This window comes from Uranotaenia lowii, chromosome 2 (genome assembly GCF_029784155.1).
Source record: "Uranotaenia lowii strain MFRU-FL chromosome 2, ASM2978415v1, whole genome shotgun sequence".
Classification (NCBI taxonomy): Eukaryota; Metazoa; Arthropoda; class Insecta; order Diptera; family Culicidae; genus Uranotaenia; species Uranotaenia lowii.
Window position 1 is genome coordinate 32,854,086 of NC_073692.1, and position 17,463 is coordinate 32,871,548.

Consider the following 17,463-nt stretch of genomic DNA (forward strand, 5'->3'; position numbering starts at 1 on the left):
GGCCTTAGCTGGCGGGAGCCGCATTTCATAGATTCAGCCGCTCGCTGCGAGACAGACGCTGCTTGAGCCGCCCCTGACCTGGAGAACAGACGCTCGGTTGTTGTTGCACGCCGCCCCTGACCTGGGGAACAGACGCGTGCGGCCACCTTCTCAGTCTGCATGCGACCAAAGCATCCACCGGGGTTGGGTACCCGATCTCCGCTTAGGTTACTCGCACCCCAGCCGGCACCGCGGGGAGGTAGAGATAGGAGTTGTGAATAAGAGGTGATATGACCACTATGGGGTCTCGTGTTGCACATTATCCACCGTTTACCAGCCACAGTTTTATTATAGTCATGCAAAATGCTAATGTTCTTGTATCGACCATTTGTTTTCAGATAGTTTTGAAAACGCTAATGAAGCTTCTACTAAACATACCGAAATAGTTATCAATGCTCTGTTAAAACTTAAATAAAAGACAAACTTAGAAAATTGCTCCAAGCTTTCTTGTTCATGTTTTATTAAAGCACCCAGTGCTTAATTATTGAACTTAGTTTAACCATAAAACTTAGAGACAGTTCTCGGTCAAGGTGTCAAAAAAGAACACGCTCAGATCAGATTGCATATATTTGATTTCGAATTCCCATTAATGCGTATTTTTGAAAAGTTATGTTTGTGGGTTTTGAGTGAAAATGAAAAAAAAAAATACAAATATTTTTTTTTTTTGAAAACTTCAAAACACCGGAAGTGAATATCTCTACAATATGAGTATTGAGTGAAAGAGCCAAAATAGTAAGGAAAAAATTATTGCTTGACGCCATCATATATCCAAGATTGCGGCTTCCTCTTTTATTTGCAAAGCTATAAATTGCCGAAAACCTCATAAAACATCTTTAATATGGGTATAAGGTGATAAGGTGAAAGGGCCAAACAAGTAGAAGTTGAATTTCGCTGTCCGACGCCATCTCGAAATCCAAGACGGCGGCTGCCACTCAAATTTAAAATACTGTAAATGACTGAAAATCGCATAAAACCCTTACAATATGGGTATTAGTTGAAAAAGATCAACGAGCAATTGTTCTCATTTATCAATTTCACGCATTACCCATAATGTGGAAATTTTCAGTGATTAAAATCATTTTAAATATTCAGCGGAAGCCACCATCTTTGATTTCAAGATGGTGTCTCAGAGTGAAATTCGATTTCTAGTCGTTTAGCCCAATACCATTCATGCGATTTTAAGTCATTTACAACATTGCAAAATTCAGCGAAAGCCGCCATCTTGGATTTCAAGATGGCGCCAGACAAAGAAATTTGACTTCAACTCATGAGTTATTCCACTGGTCATGCACAACCAATCCCTTTTCATTCCAAAAGTCTGTCACAACTCAGAAATAAGAAACTATTTCTAAGCGTGTTATTGGTTGGCTTGCGAGAGAAACGACTAATTTTAGCTTTTTATATGGCTCTTATAAAACCATTTTAAAACTAATAAGCCATGACCTAAATAAAGCTTTAAATTTTTGAATTTAATATCGCCATGTTGATTGCTAAATCGAAGGGCACAGAATGATGCCATGTTGATGGAGGTTGATGGAAGCTTTTTTAAAGCATTGGTGACCAAAATTTTACAACATAATGATTTTATCGAAGCATATAAAATTTGGTCATGGTGACTTTTTAGGATATAGCCGAATAGCCAGATTTTAGCTTTATTAGAGTTCTGGTGATTTTATAGAATGCACTTTAGCATTTTATGAAGATTAATACTATAGTCCAAACGATGTTTTGCTGACCATAATAAAGCAAAAATTGTTACTTGGGACCTTTGGACGTCTTTTGTTTGTTAACTAAGGTAACGTAAGGTTGCACTTCAGATCTCACATATGTTTGTGCTTATTAATTGCTCTACCTGAGTTCGCTTGATACTTGGCAATAGTGGCAGTGTATCTGGAAGCAAATAGTTAAAAGAAATGACGCGGAGTAATGCTACAAAAGATCTAACAAGTGGTCGCAGTGGTATCAACGAATGGATATATCATAAGGTTGCCAGATTGCCCGGTTTTATCCGGGTTTGTCCGGATATTTCATACTAAATTTGAGAACAATCCGGCCCGGCCCGGTTGCCCGGATTTCATTGAAAAATGCCCGGATTTTGCCCGGATTTATTCACTTTACTTGGCAAATTAAACAAAACAAAAACAACAAAAATGTTCAAAACGTATTTTTTGAGCAAGTTTTATAAAAATAATCATGAAAGGTTTTTCGGAAGCCTAAAATACGGTTCCAAATCTATCCATCAATTTTGATGAAAAAAAAAATTTTTTAATTTTTTTTCTTGATTTTTGCTGAGGAATTTCTAAGTTTTGAGAAAATTTGCCCGGATATTGCCTGGATTTATGATCGTCAATTTGAAGTCGAATACCCGGATGTTGCCAGGTTTTTATACAACAATTGCCCGGTTTGTCCGGCCCGGATACGTCCTGAATAAATTCTGGCAACCTTAATAAATCACCCTGTTGAATATTGTAAAGCATTTATAGTTACAAATATTTAACATCCTTATACTCGCAGATGGTTTGAAAACTTCTCCAAGTAAACTACCAAATGGGCTTTAAGCTTCTGGGTGAAGTTTAAAGCGATGAGGTTTTAAAATTTGTCCTTCAATACAGATACTTTAATCTTTAACATTTTCGCAACAATCACAAAAAAAAACGTTTCTTTCGATGTTTTGACAAATGAACTACCATAGTACGTATCATTTCCAAAACCTGATCACAACCAACAGCAACTCCTGTTTCGAAGCAACGTGCCATGAATATCAAACGCTCGAACGGAAGCAGACTTTTCCAACAAACCCCAACAACAAATAGACTTCGGTTTGCATCATGAGTGGGTGTTAGCTGGCAGTTACTTCCAAGGGAGACGTGCTTCGTTCATCCATTTCCACAACAGGTGACATTTAAACTCCCTGATTGTGAACTTAGATTTGGTCTGTTATTTAAATTCCAGAATCATCCTTTTCAAGAATTTAAAATTTACTATCATTTAAAGTCTTTCTTTGGTATTTTACTGACACTGAAGCCTCGAAAAACTTTAAGCTCTGGAAGTTGAATGATTTGATGAGTCCATTGGGGAAAACTCTCAGCCAGGCCATTATTACTTCATCAAATTCCATCAATTTCGACATCCATTAGCACCAGTCAATCATCAATCGGGTTATGGGTCTGGTCGCTTGTCGACAACCGATAAGCACCGAAAGTCTCCCGAAAGTGAAGAGACACAAAAAAAAAAGAGAAAGAGAAAGCTAGCAATAACCATTAGCCTCATCATGAGCCATTTCCCGCACAATCACCGCATCCGATATTGCCACACAAATTCATTCACCAAAATCGAGAAAATGTCTCGTTACAGCGAGTAAAACAGCACCCAATCTACAACAATCCATAGTTAGAAACCAAATCGAATGCTGTGTTGAATATTGTTGGTGGTTCAGTCGGTACAATGCCAATGCAAGAAACCGATAAAATAACTGAGATAGACCGATGACAGTGCCAATGACATCGTTAAATGTCATTCTCGTCGTCGTCGTCGTCTGCTGAAATTGGCGTCTTGCTGAATTGAGAAGAATTCGTCCCCTTTTTACTGGAGTCCCAAGAGGCAAGAAGATAAAACGCCTGCAATAAACATTATCTCTAAAGAGTGAAGATTTATGCGAATCTTACAAAAAAAAATAGGAAAAAATTGAAAATTTAAAAAAAAGTTACAGAAAAAAGTAAAATGACAAAAATGACAAAAATGACAAAAATGACAAAAATGACAAAAATGACAAAAATGACAAAAATGACAAAAATGACAAAAATGACAAAAATGACAAAAATGACAAAAATGACAAAAATGACAAAAATGACAAAAATGACAAAAATGACAAAAATGACAAAAATGACAAAAATGACAAAAATGACAAAAATGACAAAAATGACAAAAATGACAAAAATGACAAAAATGACAAAAATGACAAAAATGACAAAATGACAAAAATGACAAAAATGACAAAAATGACAAAAATGACAAAAATGACAAAAATGACAAAAATGACAAAAATGACAAAAATGACAAAAATGACAAAAATCACAAAATGACAAAAAATTACAAAAATGACAAAAATGACAAAAATGACAAAAATGACAAAAATGACAAAAATGACAAAATGACAAAAATGACAAAATGACAAAAATGACAAAAATGACAAAAATGACAAAAAATGACAAAAATGACAAAAATGACAAAAATGACAAAAATGACAAAAATGACAAAAATGACAAAATGACAAAAATGACAAAATGACAAAAATGACAAAAATGACAAAAATGACAAAAATGACAAAAATGACAAAAATGACAAATACAAAAATGACAAAAAATGACAAAAATGACAAAAATGACAAAAATGACAAAAATGACAAAAATGACAAAAAATGACAAAAATGACAAAAATGACAAAATGACAAAAATGACAAAAATGACAAAAATGACAAAAATGACAAAAATGACAAAATGACAAAAATGACAAAAATGACAAAATGACAAAAATGGACAAAAATGACAAAAATGACAAAAATGACAAAAATGACAAAAATGACAAAAATGACAAAATGACAAAAATGACAAAAATGACAAAATGACAAAAATGACAAAAATGACAAAAATGACAAAAATGACAAAAATGACAAAAATGACAAAAATGACAAAAATGACAAAAATGACAAAAATGACAAAAATGACAAAAATGACAAAAATGACAAAATGACAAAAATGACAAAAATGACAAAAATGACAAAAATGACAAAAATGACAAAAATGACAAAAATGACAAAAATGACAAAAATGACAAAAATGACAAAAATGACAAAAATGACAAAAATGACAAAAATGACAAAAATGACAAAAATGACAAAAATGACAAAAATGACAAAAAATGACAAAAATGACAAAAATGACAAAAATGACAAAATGACAAAAATGACAAAAATGACAAAAATGACACAAATGACAAAATGACAAAAATGACAAAAATGACACAAATGACAAAAATGACAAAAATGACAAAAATGACAAAAAATGACAAAAATGACAAAAATGACAAAAATGACAAAAATGACAAAAATGACAAAAATGACAAAATGACAAAAATGACAAAAATGACAAAAATGACAAAAATGACAAAAATGACAAAAATGACAAAAATGACAAAAATGACAAAAATGACAAAAATGACAAAAATGACAAAAATGACAAAAATGACAAAAATGACAAAAATGACAAAAATGACAAAAATGACAAAAATGACAAAATGACAAAAATGGACAAAAATGACAAAAATGACAAAAATGACAAAAATGACAAAAATGACAAAAATGACAAAAATGACAAAATGACAAAAATGACAAAAATGACAAAAATGACAAAAATGACAAAAATGACAAAAATGACAAAAATGACAAAAATGACAAAAATGACAAAATGACAAAAATGACAAAAAATGACAAAAATGACAAAAATGACAAAAATGACAAAAATGACAAAAATGACAAAAATGACAAAAATGACAAAAATGACAAAAATGACAAAAATGACAAAAATGACAAAAATGACAAAAATGACAAAAATGACAAAAATGACAAAATGACAAAAATGACAAAAATGACAAAAATGACAAAATGACAAAAATGACAAAAATGACAAAAATGACAAAAATGACAAAAATGACAAAAATGACAAAAATGACAAAAATGACAAAAATGACAAAAATGACAAAAATGACAAAAATGACAAAATGACAAAAATGACAAAATGACAAAAATGACAAAAATGACAAAAATGACAAAAATGACAAAAATGACAAAAATGACAAAAATGACAAAAATGACAAAAATGACAAAAATGACAAAAATGACAAAATGACAAAAATGACAAAAATGACAAAAATGACAAAAATGACAAAAATGACAAAAATGACAAAAATGACAAAAATGACAAAAATGACAAAATGACAAAAATGACAAAAATGACAAAAATGACAAAAATGACAAAAATGACAAAAATGACAAAAATGACAAAAATGACAAAAATGACAAAAATCACAAAATGACAAAAATTACAAAAAATGACAAAAATGACAAAAATGACAAAAATGACAAAAATGACAAAAATGACAAAATGACAAAATGACAAAAATGACAAAAATGACAAAAATGACAAAAATGACAAAAATGACAAAAATGACAAAAAATGACAAAAATGACAAAAATGACAAAAATGACAAAAATGACAAAAATGACAAAAATGACAAAAATGACAAAATGACAAAAATGACAAAAATGACAAAAATGACAAAAATGACAAAAATGACAAAAATGACAAAAATGACAAAAATGACAAAAATGACAAAAATGACAAAAATGACAAAAATGACAAAAATTACAAAAATGACAAAATGACAAAAATGACAAAAATGACAAAAATGACAAAAATGACAAAAATGACAAAAATGACAAAAATGACAAAAATGACAAAAATGACAAAAATGACAAAATGACAAAAATGACAAAAATGACAAAAATGACAAAAATGACAAAAATGACAAAAATGACAAAAATGACAAAATGACAAAATGACAAAAATGACAAAAATGACAAAAATGACAAAAATGACAAAAATGACAAAAATGACAAAAATGACAAAAATGACAAAAATGACAAAAATGACAAAAATGACAAAAATGACAAAAATGACAAAAATGACAAAAATGACAAAAATGACAAAAATGACAAAAATGACAAAAATGACAAAAATGACAAAAATGACAAAAATGACAAAAATGACAAAAATGACAAAAAATGACAAAAATGACAAAAATGACAAAAATGACAAAAATGACAAAAATGACAAAAATGACAAAAATGACAAAAATGACACAAATGACAAAAATGACAAAAATGACAAAAATGACACAAATGACAAAAATGACAAAAATGACAAAAATCACAAAAATGACAAAAATTACAAAAATGACAAAAATGACAAAAATGACAAAAATGACAAAAATGACAAAAATGACAAAAATGACAAAATGACAAAAATGACAAAAATGACAAAATGACAAAAATGACAAAAATGACAAAAATGACAAAAATGACAAAAATGACAAAAATGACAAAAATGACAAAAATGACAAAAATGACAAAAATGACAAAAATGACAAAAATGACAAAAATGACAAAAATGACAAAAATGACAAAAATGCAAATGACAAAAATGACAAAAATGACAAAAATGACAAAAATGACAAAAATGACAAAAATGACAAAAATGACAAAAATGACAAAAATGACAAAAATGACAAAAATGACAAAAAATGACAAAAATGACAAAAATGACAAAAATGACAAAAATGACAAAATGACAAAAATGACAAAATGACAAAAATGACAAAAATGACAAAAATGACAAAAATGACAAAAATGACAAAAATGACAAAAATGACAAAAATGACAAAAATGACAAAAATGACAAAAATGACAAAAATGACAAAAATGACAAAAATGACAAAAATGACAAAAATGACAAAAATGACAAAAATGACAAAAATGACAAAAATGACAAAAATGACAAAAATGACAAAAATGACAAAAATGACAAAAATGACAAAAATGACAAAAATGACAAAAATGACAAAAATGACAAAAATGACAAAAATGACAAAAATGACAAAAATGACAAAAATGACAAAAATGACAAAAATGACAAAAATGACAAAAATGACAAAAATGACAAAAATGACAAAATGACAAAAAATGACAAAAATGACAAAAATGACAAAAATGACAAAAATGACACAAATGACAAAAATGACAAAAATGACAAAAATGACACAAATGACACAAATGACAAAAATGACAAAAATCACAAAAATGACAAAAATTACAAAAATGACAAAAATGACAAAATGACAAAAATGACAAAAAATGACAAAAATGACAAAAATGACAAAAATGACAAAAATGACAAAAATGACAAAAATGACAAAAATGACAAAAATGACAAAAATGACAAAAATGACAAAAATGACAAAAATGACAAAAATGACAAAAATGACAAAAATGACAAAAATGACAAAAATGACAAAAATGACAAAAAATGACAAAAATGACAAAAATGACAAAAATGACAAAAATGACAAAAATGACAAAAATGACAAAAATGACAAAAATGACAAAAATGACAAAAATGACAAAAATGACAAAAATGTCAAAAATGACAAAAATGACAAAAATGACAAAAATGACAAAAATGACAAAAATGACAAAATGACAAAAATGACAAAAATGACAAAAATGACAAAAATGACAAAAATGACAAAAATGACAAAAATGACAAAAATGACAAAAATGACAAAAATGACAAAAATGACAAAAATGACAAAAATGACAAAAAATGACAAAAATGACAAAAATGACACAAATGACAAAAAATGACAAAAATGAAAAAAATGACAAAAATGACAAAATGACAAAAATGACAAAAATGACAAAAATGACAAAAATGACAAAAATGACAAAAATGACAAAAATGACAAAAATGACAAAAATGACAAAAATGACAAAAATGACAAAAATGACAAAAATGACAAAAATGACAAAAATGACAAAAATGACAAAAATGACACAAATGACAAAAATGACAAAAATGAAAAAAATGACAAAAATGACAAAAATGACAAAAATGACAAAATGACAAAATGACAAAAATGACAAAAATGACAAAATGACAAAAATGACAAAAATGACAAAAATGACAAAAATGACAAAAATGACAAAAATGACAAAAATGACAAAAATGACAAAAATGACAAAAATGACAAAATGACAAAAATGACAAAAATGACAAAAATGACAAAAATGACAAAAATGACAAAAATGACAAAAATGACAAAATGACAAAAATGACAAAAATGACAAAAATGACAAAAATGACAAAAATGACAAAAATGACAAAATGACAAAAATGACAAAAATGACAAAAATGACAAAAATGACAAAAATGACAAAAATGACAAAAATGACAAAAATGACAAAAATGACAAAAATGACAAAAATGACAAAAATGACAAAAATGACAAAAATGACAAAAATGACAAAAATGACAAAAATGACAAAAATGACAAAAATGACAAAAATGACAAAATGACAAAAATGACAAAAATGACAAAAATGACAAAATGACAAAAATGACAAAAATGACAAAAATGACAAAAATGACAAAAATGACAAAAATGACAAAAATGACAAAAATGACAAAAATGACAAAAATGACAAAAATGACAAAAATGACAAAAATGACAAAAATGACAAAAATGACAAAAATGACAAAAATGACAAAAATGACAAAAATGACAAAAATGACAAAAATGACAAAAATGACAAAAATGACAAAAATGACAAAATGACAAAAATGACAAAAATGACAAAAATGACAAAAATGACAAAAATGACAAAAATGACAAAAATGACAAAAATGACAAAAATGACAAAAATGACAAAAATGACAAAATGACAAAAATGACAAAAATGACAAAAATGACAAAAATGACAAAAGTGACAAAATTGACAAAATTGACAAAAATGACAAAAATGACAAAAATGACAAAAATGACAAAAATGACAAAAATGACAAAAATGACAAAAATGACAAAATGACAAAAATGACAAAAATGACAAAAATGACAAAAATGACAAAAAAATTACTAAAATTACAAAAATTACAAAAATGACCAAAATGACAAAAATTACAAAATTACAAAAATTACAAAAATTACAAAATTTACAAAAATTACAAAAATTACAAAAATTACAAAAATTACAAAAATTACAAAAATTACAAAAATTACAAAAATTACAAAAATTACAAAAATTACAAAAATTACAAAAATTACAAAAATTACAAATATTACAAAAATCAGAAAAATAGTAAAAATGCCAAAAGTGACTAAAAAAATAAACAAAAAAGGACTCAAAAAAGGACACAAAAAAAGACACAAAAAAAAGCAATAAAATAGTATCTTTTACAAAGGAACACTCTTCTCTGATACTATTCCTCGGTGTTGATCTAATCCCAAAATCGTTCTTCGGCAAAGCAAAATAGAGGAAAACGATAAATCCTGTTAGTCAGTCGGGAACAAATCCAATCAATCTTGATTGACCATCACTCGATTGGTCGGAGTCCAAATTAAGCGGATCTATTCCGACCATTTCAACGGATCAGCTCCATTTCCGGCGGCGGCTCGAGTTGAGTGAGTGGCAAGCGTTGCAAATCGGCCACGGCAATCTGTAGACGGTGACGTTTGTAGGTGGTAGCAAAGGGTATGTGTGTTGCTGATAAGCAAAATCAACCAAAACTTACGACTCAGCAAGGATAAGGAAAAAGTCAGAAAACAAGCGAAAGGGAATCGGAGGATTCTCAATCAGTCGAGGTTACAGTTTTGTATTTCCTTTTCAAACACCTACTCAAACGAAAGACACTCAAAGTTTCAATGTTGAAACGGTTGTAACATTCCGAAACACTAACCAGTTTCTCGGGTCGCTCACGAAAAGAGAGTAAAAAGCGATTTCCGGAGGGGAAAATCGGCTGAAAGCTTTTCACAGCAACTCATTCTCTCAGTTGATGTCGACGAAAGTTTACACCAGAAATCAGCTGATTGCGAGCTTTGAACGTTTCGATGAAAACGAAAACAGGGATGTAATCTCAAAAGTATTTTTTTTCCTTTCTTGATTGATACAGGTTTGTTTTCTGTAATTATTTTTATTTTTGCAAAAAAAAGTCACCTTTTTAAATAACTTCATCCTCGTTTTTCAAGTCTTACAATTTTATTTTTACTTTTAAAGTTGCGTGTAGGCTAAGGAATTGAGGGAAGAATTTCCCAGAGCATTAAACAATAAATTCAATGAAGATACATTTTCTAAGACGTCTGATTTTGGATTCCTGAGGCTAGTGAATTTTCCAATTTAGTTTTTCCTTAAAAACCGAAAGTAAAATTATTAATGGTTTAGGTACTAGACTGAGTCGATTTGGAGTCATATTTGAATTTCTCAAACACTGGGATCTTAGAAGCTTCGTTTTGGCTCAAAACTCATTCATGATTGTTTTGCAGAATTTTTAAGTAACGTTTACATAATAAATTCAAACTTTGATGTTTGTATAAATATTTTGAACTGAAAAATCAATACCATTTTTGTTTCTTCTGTGGAACCAACTCATGGTTTTTGTGACAATTTGTTATTTAAAAAATAAAAAAAATCCATTCTCCCACACAAACCTAAAAGTTTAAATGTAGTCAAGTAAACGATACTTAAAAATTCTGCAAAAAACCATCGTAGATTTTTCTAACCAAAACGAAGTTTTCAGACCCCAGGTTTTGAGGAATTCAAAAATGAGCCCAAATAAATTCAGTTTATTTAGGCACTGCCCAGAAGAAAAATTTATTATGAATGTTCCCAAAAAAAAATCTTCACAACTCTAAACATAACAATTTTGGAAAAAAAATCTAGACTTTTTTTTACCAAAGGCGTTCTCCGAAGAAATTTAAATAAAACCTTTATCTTGAATTGAACATGAAAGGTAATTTTTCAAAGATCTTTATAGTTTTGCCTTATTCAAGGGTCTATGGACAAATATCTTTATTTTACTTTTTTCCGATCAATCTCGAGCTCTGTTAAGGGTAGGGAAGAATGGGGATACTTGATCTCCTTTTCCTATTTTCTGCATATCTTTTTAAAGAAAAATGCAGTAAGTTGTCTTTTGCTTTTTTGGACAGCGTAGTTTAAATGCTGCAAAAGTTAGATCGATAAATGAGCTAGAAGCGTTTTCGTGGGATTAAAACAATTGTGATATTCTGCAAGTTAAAGGAGACTTGATCCTTTATTCAGGATGCACTTAGCTTTGGCAAAAATCATGCAAAATCCAAAGTTTCATTTACTTATTTGGCCATATTAGTTTTCATTTCACAGTTTATAAATGTGAGACAAAAGGAATAAGTTAGTCTAGAATCCGATCTTGATTGCATACTTAAAGGCGCATTTTTTTTTTCTTTTTCGATAAAAGCCCTTTTTTGAGTATTTTTTTTAGTCAAGGATAATACATTTAGAAAAAAAAAAACCTTTTTAGACTCGAGATATCAAGCGAACCCATAAGATACATTTTGGAAAACTTTTTTTTTTAATTTGAGAGTTTATTGCTCTGAAAAAATGGCATTAAGAATAATCACCTCTAACAATTAACATATTGGAGTAAATATTTTCATAATAATTTTCTCGTGTGGAAAACATTTTAAAGTGGTAAAAAAGATCTTCAAGCATGGCCATGAGGGTCCAAAAAAGCAAGCGAGGTATTCTACTTTACACTCAAAATTTTAAATTTATAATCAAATTGTAATAATAGAGCAAAGTTATTCAAGAGCAAAGTTATTCAAATCTAGACTAAAAACTAACGCCAAAACCTCAAAAACCCATCCCAAATTCAAAATTCTGTTATAGTTTTTCAAAAAATGTTCATATGTTCATAGAATAAGGTTGTCAAAAAATTTTCAGCACGTATCTTGGCCGGACAAACCCGGCAAAATCCGGGTATTTAATTCAGAATTGTAGACCAAAATCCAGTCGAAACTGGGCAATTTCGATTAAAACTTACGCATTTCTCATCAAAATCAAGAAAGAATTTTAAAAAAAAACCTTACAGATTATTTTTTTGAAACTTGCTCTAAAAATTTTGGACGCGTGAATAATACAAAATTTAAAACATAATATTTTTTTAGTTTAATTGAAGAATGAGAATGAGAACAAACCCGGGCATAACTCGAGTTTTTCCAATGAAATCCGGGTCAACCCGGTTAAAGCCAGGCAATCTGGTAACCTTGTCATAGAAATTCAGGTCTGAATATTAAATTTTAAATCAAACCCATTTTGGAGGTTCTGGTTCCATATTCCCATAACCAAAATTTTATTTCTACATATTCTATTATTTCTGATTCTGTATCTAGTTTAGGATTCTTGATTTTCAGTTGGGATAATCTTAAAAAAGTCGGAATGAAAAGCTGCTTTGAAACTCTGGTTCAAACCCGGTTTTGCATTTCATATCAAATTTTAATCATGTTTATCGAAAATCATATGCATTTTCAATATTTTGATAATAGTTTTTCGAAAATAAAGAAAATAGAAATTTGGTTTAACAATCAAATTCGAAGTTCTTAAACTTCAACCTTAAACAAAACTTAAACATTTAAAGCTTCTAAGCGACAATCCAAAATTGAAAACTCAGATTCAGATTCATCATTTGAAATTCACATTTCAATTCAGATTCACAATACAGATTAAAAATAAATAATTGAAAAAAGAAAGAAGATTAAATCAGCACTACAGAATTTAAATAATAGATTCATGAAGGCTCTAAAACTTGGCTCAAACAATTCTGATCTGGAATTAAGATTCAGAAATCGTATTTTTATTTATACATTTCAGGAATCGTTTAGAAATTCGGTAACGGATTCAAAGTTCAATTTCAAAATTACAAATATAAAGTAGAATTTGAGTTAATTTACTAAGTTTTGTTTAATACATAATATCTCAAATTATTTTAGAAAAATCATCTACTGGATTTTCATTATGGAATTGATTCTTTATGAAAAATATTTCCTATTAAAGAAACATGTATCTGACCTTCACCTAAAAAATCTGCACAAAATTCTAAATTTGCTCGGTGTATTGTTTAGCATTATTAACATTGCAATTTTTTAAAGCCAAATTTCAAACTTAAATCATAAATTTAGTTCAAGTTTGCATCAAGCAAATTTGATCCGAAAAATGTTTTATCTCCTATTGTGTTTTTGAAAGATTTTATTTATTTTCATTAAAGGTTAGAATCTTCGAATTTTCAAAAGAGGTTGGAGGATTGGGCTTGTTAGATTTGACCTTAGAATAAGTTTTTTTTAATGGAATTGGGGGCTACCATAAAAAGGACTTATTTTCTGCTCAAATCAAACAACTTTGATTCAGCATACTCTTAAAAAGATTAAAATTAAAAAAAAAATTTACCATCTATGAATGAAAATTCTATTTTTTGTTTCTAAAGGTTGAAATAAAAAAATTAGCCCACCCTTTAGGCAAAAGACCACTTTTTTAAAGTTATGATTTAATACGAAAACTATTTATGAGTACTTTGTAAAAAATATAATTTGTTTTAATTTTTCTTTATTCGTTTGTTGTTGGGCAAAAAATCCTAGGTAAAAATCTGGCAAGAAAACACACCCCCCTCAACCTCCCCCTCCCTCCCACGAATCGGTTTTTCCTACGGCCCTGTCTTCAAGCATCATTTTGTAAGATTTTTTAAACAAAGGGTAATATTTCAAAAAATAATTTTTTTAATATTTTTTAGATAACACTTTTGGTGTTTTGTTCTATTTGGCTAATTTTTCTAGAACATTTGATCTATGTAAGACATTCCAGTGTCGAGATATAGCTGAGGAATCGAGTATAAAAAAGATCTTTGTTATTTTAAAAATTAATATAACAGTTTTTCACTAAATTTTAGCAACGACGCATTCCTATATTACTCTCTATGCTCATTAGGTTCAACGAGTGTCCGCAAACATCAAAACCTTAAAAAATTTATTTTCTTTTGAGGTTGAAATTATTTTAAATTTCCAAAATAAGATGTCAAAGACGTTCAATAATCTAATGTTTTTCGTGATAATAAATAAAGGAATTCTTCTTATTAGATTTGAACATTTTTCTTGAGATATAAAGCCCTCAGAGCCAAAGAAGTATAAGTGTAAACATGATCGATTTAGGGTTAACAATTTCAAGCGATGTTTCGTACATAAAACTAAATTTAGCGATTTTTGCAGGTTTTGGAATTTTATTCACATACTTTTACGTGCGAAAAAAAAAAACTTAATTTTTATAAAAATATATTAAAAATGGCCAAACTCAGCAACTTAAATGCTAATTCTCTCGAAATAAGTTTTTTTGCACTTATACCACAAAAAACAGACGTACAAGCTCGAACGAAAATCTTCCAAAAAGTGTGAAATTTCAAATGCTATCATCAAAAAATTTACTTCAAAATTGTCATCTATTGCTCCGTTCAAAAATCACAAATCAACTTTCGAAAAGGCGTAGTCGTATATCAACTTATAGATAATTATACCAATGCCTCACCAAAATTTGAATAGACGCCTGCAATTTGTTGCTAGATAAATGCAACAAGAGCTATTTTTATCTGGACAAAATTTCACTCCCTCTATTTTTACATTACTGATCAAAATAACTAGTCAGTCAGAGTCAGAAGTGTCATTTTTGCTACCCAGTACACTGAGTCGATTTGGGGTCATTTTTGAATTTCTCAAACCCTAGGGTCTTAAAAGCTTCGTCGTGGTCCAAAACTCATCCATGATTTTTTGTAGAATTTTTAAGTAACGTTTACATGAGTAAATTTGAACTTTTAGATTTGTATGGAAAAATCGAATATTTTGTACTGAAAAATCATCATCATTTTTGTTTCGTCTGTGGAACCGAGCCAGCTGATGGATTTTGTGTCAATTTATCAAATTCCTTAAGAAAATTTTTCGCTGAACAACTTTGTTGAAGACTGTAACTTCGTATCTTATTAGGCAAAAAAGTTATTAGATGTTTAACAGGGGTATGTCTTTCCGCATTGATAAACACTAAATTCAATTGACATCACTGCTTAAGCCTCGCGAAGTATTGCATGAAAAGGAGTCACGCAATACTTCGCTAGGCACCCTACAGTGATGTCAATTGAATTTATCGTGTATCAATGCGAAAAGATATATCCCCATTCAACGCCTAATAACTGTTTTGTCTAATGAAATACGAAGTTACAGTCTTCGACAAAGTTGTTCAGCGAAAAATTTCCTTAAGGAATTTGATAAATTGACACAAAATCCATCAGCTGGCTCGGTTCCACAGACGAAACAAAAATGATGTTGATTTTTCAGTACAAAATATTCAATTTTCCCATACAAATTTACTCATGTAAACGTTACTTAAAAATTCTACAAAAAATCATGGATGAGTTTTGGACCACGACGAAGCTTTTAAGACCCCAGGGTTTGAGAAATTCAAAAATGACCCCAAATCGACTCAGTCTACTACCCAGTCTTCAAAATTTAGTACTGAAATAAGTAAGTTTGAAGTAAGTAGCGAATAATTTTCAAGATATTTTTTTTTACTATGGAACATTACGAATGTGTTACGAAACTCCATCAGAGATGTTCTTGTAACAAGCAAAGTAAGTTTTTCGACCAGATCAGATCTTACTTAAACTTTGTTATTTTTTCTTAGATTCTTTGGTGGGTTTGGATTCATCTGGTGGTCCAGCCAAGAAAACAAAAATTGATTCAAAAAGGTCGTTGGAATTTTAACACAAGTTTCGAGGGTTAGCTTGTACGTCTGTTCTCTGTGCTTATACCTCTTTGACTTTAAGCGCCTCATAAACAAGCATAAGAATATCTCATATAATACTAAAAAAAAAAGTAAAATTCATAGTAGTTAGCTCATGCCGAACAAAAACTTGTTGCATGATGATAATGCTTCCAGATAAATTCCATCCCAATTGATAATAACCATCTTTCATTTCTTCAAACTTTCTATTCGTCATGAAAATTTCAAATTCTTAGCATGCTCTCACTATTCACCGATAAGGCCGATAAATCAATTAAAAAACCAATATAAAAACTTTTGAAATATTTTTCTTTTTGAGTAATTACAAATTGGCTCTAAGAAAAAAAAACAAAAAATCAACAATTTGCAGTTTCGATTCATAGAATGTGAGGAAGATTTATATCTTAATTTCTTGTATTTTGTGCTACGAACTACTTTATTGATGAGAAATATTTGAATTATCTATCAAAATAATTGAAACGAGTTTTTTGTTTCATTATTTAATCAACTTCGATTTATTTTCAAACCAATCCAGCATCGTTGTTACATTTAATGCGTCATATTTAGTTATTATTTTCAAAACGAAAAGCTATATGAAACAATGTTCTCTACGAAATTATGATTTTTGGTAAAATGTGCCATTTTGTCGTTTTTAATAATTTTCAAGCTTCTCTTAGCTATAGCGAAGGTCATGTGAATGTCAAACAGCTGTCACCATTTCGGAATCTTAGAACAACATCACTTAATCACTAGGGAGATAATCACTTCTGATGATATTTTCAAATAACAGCTTATGGACTTTAAGTTTCCTCAGCCCCTTTTTGACCTTTTGAATCCTTTTCAAGAACATCACGACGAAATTTTCTAGCTAAAATGAAACCTTTGCAACTCTCCAAAGCTGTTCGTATCCGTTTCGGGGAAATTAGACTTGTAGTTTGTTGTTCCCATTGGCGCAAATTTTGGCCGATTTT